This window comes from Octodon degus, unplaced genomic scaffold (assembly GCF_000260255.1).
Source record: "Octodon degus isolate 3935 unplaced genomic scaffold, OctDeg1.0 scaffold00246, whole genome shotgun sequence".
NCBI classification, from domain to species: domain Eukaryota; kingdom Metazoa; phylum Chordata; class Mammalia; order Rodentia; family Octodontidae; genus Octodon; species Octodon degus.
This window is the reverse complement of record NW_004524822.1, coordinates 495,382-501,002: the sequence shown is the minus strand read 5'-3', so window position 1 is coordinate 501,002 and position 5,621 is coordinate 495,382. Positions and strand designations below refer to the sequence as shown.

The window sequence follows — 5,621 nt, the reverse complement described above, 5'->3', positions numbered from 1 at the left end:
CATTGTTGACAAAGGGAGGAATCCACGTGGCCTCCAATGACTGAATGGCTTGGCAGAGAATGTCTGTGTGCTTCCAGGGGTATATCACTCTGCCCTAAAAAGGAAGGAAGTTCCGGCACATGCTCCAACATGTGCCGGAATGTTGAGGCCGCATGTCACGTGCAGGGAGCCTAGAGTCACATACATAAACACGGAGTAGAGGGCAGTGGCCAGCGGGAGGGCAAAGTTGTTCAGTGGGACATAGTGTTTGGGGAGATAAGAAGAGTTCTAGAAAGGTGCTACTCAACAGTGTGAGTGTATTTCGTAGTATTCAAGATGTCTTCTACGTTGCCTATATTTTGCCATGATTTTTAATGAAAGAATCATTTGGAAGCAAAAAAAAAAAGCTCCTCAGCCCACCTATGAGATAACCATTTGGGATTTTATTTTATTTTTCTTATTTTGGTCTGGATGGAAGGCAGAGAAAATGTCTCATCCTAATGGTCACTACCATGTTCTTTCGAGGCAGGTAGATTTTGGATGGGATTGAGTGTTCGGGATGGTATGGCCACAGACGGCAGGTAGCTTTCAGGACAAATTTGAAGGAGCCTGTAGATTTTGCAGTATGTTAAGTATTGTTTTAAAAGCCTTAAAGTACAGCCTGCCTGCTTCTAAGTGAAAGGGAGAGAATTATCTCATAAATACCCAAATGCTCAACATTTAACTTCGTCCCAAATCAATATTGTGTGTGCTTTATATGGAAGATAACTGAAACTGAAAAACTGCATAAGTTGTCCTTGATTGAGCACAAAGTTAAAAGGTAAAATATGACTGAGATGCTTCTGTGTGTTCACCACACCATTTCCTGTTTTGAGGGGACCCAGGGCGACTAGATGTCCAAGTTTAGTTGACTTTGGAATTTGATTCCTGCCATGTGATTGATCTCTGGCCCATGCACAAAGACCTCCAGACCCAGCCCTGCTTAGCTCCTTTCTTTCTTATTCTTCCATTGCAAATCTGCAGGACCCATGTTCCCAGTGGCAGTCCTATAAGACAGGGAGGAGCTCTGACCTGCCCCACACTTAAGGTGAGTAAGAAATGAATGTTGATTGAGTCAAACTACTTAGGCCTCTGACGCATTTGTCCCTGAAGCATGACCTGCTTCATCCTCACTGAATCCATATCCTTGGCTGCTCCTGTCAGTGGCAGTGGCTACCTCTGAGCTCCATTTCATAAATTCCTTTTGTATCTCTTGCAGCACCAACAATAGTGCTAAATTTACAGCAGCCATTCCTCTCAAAAATATTTTAGGACTCGTGGGTTATGAAAATGATGAAAATTCCAGGCTAAGAGAGAGAAATGGAAAACCCCATTATTCTGGGAAATTGAAGCAACTCCAAGAAAACCATTTAGGTAATTCTTAACTTCAATTTCTTACTCCCACCTTCTGTCCCTAGTACTTTTTCTCAACTTGCTGCTGTCATTTTTCTAAACCCTCAGAAAATTGAGCTTTAATTTTAGCAAAGAAAATGTAAGACAAAACATGTAAGGAACAGGCTAATGATTATTTATAAATAAATTGCTGTTGCCAAATGAGACCAATGCTCAGCGTTGAGCTCATGTAGGGAAAATTAGATCCATTCCTAAAGAAGCAGAGCCAGCTCAAGGCCGTTGCCAAATCAGCGGCTCTGATGCACACATGGCCTGAGACACGAAAAGGGGAAATGGAAGTCAGAGGCTTGGATCAGGGCAAGTGCAAGCCATGAGGGCAAACAAAGGCAGCTTCCCAAACCTGAAGGCCTCTAATTTGTTGTTTTGAAAACTATCATCCCAGCACTGTATTTCTTTTGGGCATTTGTGCATGTGGTAAAGATATCAGTAATAATTGGTATATATTTTTCCCTTTTCTTCAGGGATGTGGCCATCAGTACTTAGCTAGGCATATGGCCATACTAAAGATAGACTGCATTTCTAAGTCTTATATGTAGCTGTTGGTAGCCAAGGAATTATGTTCTGGCTCATGGCATGAGAGAAGGGACAGCCGCATGTTCCAAGATAGGTCCTTGCGTCTGGGGATGGGTAGAGGCCATGCGGGCCCCTTCTCTTTTATGCATGCAAGGTAGATCTGATGGTTTCCAAAGAACACGAGGATGGGGATAAGTTCCTCAAGTGGGTAGAACAGAAACTGGAGGCACATGTACCTGGTGATTTTAGAGCTGCCATGAAAACTATCAGCCACTCTTTGCTCAAACATTTTGTGAGAGACATGTGCACTTGCCATTCTTCGATCACACGAAAGCTACCATAACTTGGGAATTTTTTTTTGGGGGGGGGCCTGGCTCAGGATGCTTTGGGGGCAGGTCTGGCAAGGCATGAGGCTCTGGAGATCGAACTACAGTATCCAGAGCCTGACTGCCTTCGCTTAAGCAGGCACTTATACAACTGAACTACTGTGCAGGCCCCATGACTTGGGATTTTTGAAGTTCATGACATTGCGGTATCCCAGCATTTGTGCACACCCACACAGTGCAGGTTTCTACCTTAGTAAATGCCTTGTGGATTGCCTAAAATGCATACAGTTGGTTCATAATCGGCAGACACAGGCAAGTGATATAGTAAGTATGTCAGTTGCATTGTTTTTTAAATAGGTCATATTTTGGAAACTTTGTGTTGAGAATCTTTCCACTGAATATGTGTACTAGGAAGGGTGTAAGCGTATGTTGGACTCAATAGTCTTTTTAAGCAGTGTACACGTTAAGCCCTTACCAAAATAAAAAAAAAGAAATAGCATAAAAGTCTTCAAGCTAACTGTAATGTGACAGGAATCACATGCTTTATGAAAGAGCAAATGGGTCTGGGAATACAGTCAGTGGCACAGCCCCTTCACGGCAAGCGCAAGGTTCTGAGATTGATTTCTGGTACAATAAAAAAAAAAATGTGTGTGCATTTCAGCCTGGTTTTCCCCTCTACACCAGAATCCTATCACTTAAATAAACAATGAAATTCAATAATCATTCCTTGAACAGCTATGTTGCCTCTGTGCAAACCTCTGGTGATAGGAAGTGCAATGAGACATAGTGCAGGCAGCATGAGGCACAGCTCGAGGGCAGCCATGGGATGGGGCAAACATGAGATGGTGCACGGGAATAATTTTTGTCACAAGGTCATGGATGAACAGGATTTCCCAAGGCATAGAGCACTGGTGGTGAACCTATAGCAGGCTTGTTATTTATTTTTCTTTTAAGACAAAAGATGTCAATGTATGTTGGGTTTTTTTCTAAACTAAAGCCTGAGCATTCAAGTTTAAGTGCAGCATTGGCACTTTGTGATAAATAAGTGGGTTTGGGGTTGCAGTTTGGGCACTTATCTCTAGAAGGTTCATTGTCACTAGCACAGGAGACAGAGATGTTCCAGAGAAAGAAAAGCAGGTAGAAAGGGGGCTAAATGTGCCTGCTCTTATGGACAATCATGGTTGAGACACAGCTGTGAGATCTCAGCCAAGATTTGTGGCAGCCATGAGAACATGTGTTTTGGTCCTTGAACACAGGAGGTGGGCAGCACACGACAGCACACACTGCCCACACAGACATTGAGGCGGTTCATTTGCAAACTCTTGAAATGTTAGAAAATACTGTTTTTTGTTTGCAACTAGTGAGAGGGTAGAACATATTGCTTCTGAGTCCCTGAGAGCTCCTTACTGTGCTCTAGGTAAAGCCCAAGCCTCGGTGAGCCCCTCAAGTCCACCCTCCACCTGACACTAGCATGCGTGTCCAGACTCATCTGTCACCGCGCCTCCTCTCTTTGTGCTGCAATTGCAGCTGTAGTGCCAGATGTAGTGGCTTCCAGAGCTGACTCACAGCTTCAGGTCCGCAGCATGCAGCTATGGAGTTGCTGGCTGCTTTCTTTCCACTGGTGTTAGACTGAAAGCTCAGCAGTACTCTTGCCCATAGGGGGCGGGTGACAATATGAAGCTACAGTGCTACCCCTGCGCTGTATGAACTCTCCTGACACCTGCCATGATATATCTATGAAGGTACATTATGAGCCACCCAGACATCCTACGCTAATCCCTCACACATTACCAGATGATGACTCCGAGTTGTTACTATCATGCTAACTATGCAGTAAGAAATGGCAATACATTGAAAGTCTTTGTACGTGGAAAAAAGTCTGAAGACCCAGGAGACTGCTACGTCAGTGACATGTTTAGGGATATACATGAACACTCTACCACATTAAAAAAAAAAATTACTGCAGTAGTCATTTCTCAACACCAAGAAGGTAACACCATTACTGTTTGGAGCCAGGCCTAGAGCAAGGAAGGGTTCTGTGTAAATCTGAGCAGAAGGGCAAGTATCTCTACCACTTAGGGCATTTGACTCAGCAGATGCTGTGGTACTGGAAATTTGTGAGCGGGGAAAAATAATGACATGGAATTTAGGCAAGCCCCAGTAGGAGAATGGCCACGTTGACCCTGGCGCTCCAGACTGACATTATGCTTCCTGTAGGTAGGAGAGAACTCTACAACGTGTGAGAACCACTTTTTGGTATACTATTTGTCTCTAAGAAAGACAGAGAATTTGACCATGAGGCATCAAGTGGCCATATGTTCAGAGCTGTCTGACCTAAGCAAAGTCTTCTCAAACTACCAAGTAAAAGCTTGGGTAGACCCAGTAGCAATCCATTGTAGGATGGAGTGGCTCATTCAAGACTGGGAATGAGCAGGGACAAAGGGTATAATTAAACTGCCCTAGTGGCTGTGCAGAACCCCCAAATCACCCACTGGTATTGCCCAGTGCCTGTCTCTCAGAGAATGTCAGAACCAACATGTATGTGTATGAGGAGGGGTCCTTATGACCAGGCAATGGAGGTGTAAAGCCCCAGAGTTTTATTCAGTTATGGGTTGGCTTAGTATGTGAGTAAAAGTAAAAAATGGGCTACTGGGGTGCCTTTTCAGGGGTGGCAAAGAGAAGTCTCCCTAGTTATTAGTCTTTGAAAAGGTCTTAGTCTCCAATTATATGGAAAGAGAAGCCCACTGCCGGATGTAAAAGCAGTGGGCTCATCAGCAGCAGTGAATGACTTTGCTGGTTATGATGAGGGCTGCAAAAGAGAAACATTGGAAGACTAAGAACAAGAGTATCCCAGGAGAGGTATGTGGGTATACCCATGGAAGTGACTTGCCCACTGAACAGGCAGTAGCCAACCAAGTCAGACCTGATGATTGTCCACTCCAGGGTTGGCATGTGGGCCCATGAATATAGTAGTCATGACAGTAACATGGAAAATGGATATGTTCGTAGGAACTCAGGTGCATCAAGGCTATAATATAACTGTTGTCCACTCAATGTCCAATCTACCCACAAGAGACCTCCACTGAGTCACAGATATGGCTTATTCCCCAGCTTGGTGACACATTAATTATACTGGACTGGACAATAACACATCTTGACTTGAATTAATACATATTCCATGTGTATGGTTGCCAATCTACCCACAATATTTCTCAAAGTACCACTAACAGTACTTGCATATCACAAGATGTCATATAATGGCCCTTGAGCCAGGTATGATGGTACACTGCTATAATCCTAGCACTCAGGAGGCTGAGGGAGGAGGATTGCTAATCATTCAAAGCCAGCCTG

At 44.0% G+C, this 5,621-nt stretch overlaps 1 long non-coding RNA gene across 1 annotated transcript in view; it reads left to right on the top strand.

Moving 5' to 3' along the window:
- The first annotated feature begins 859 nt into the window (after positions 1-859).
- LOC111813956 overlaps positions 860-5,621 on the top strand; it is a 10,351-nt gene continuing 5,589 nt past the window's right edge. The window contains exons 1-2 of the long non-coding RNA XR_002819067.1: positions 860-1,066; positions 1,238-1,392. This is a non-coding gene — a long non-coding RNA (uncharacterized LOC111813956). The remainder of the gene's footprint in view (positions 1,067-1,237; positions 1,393-5,621) is intronic.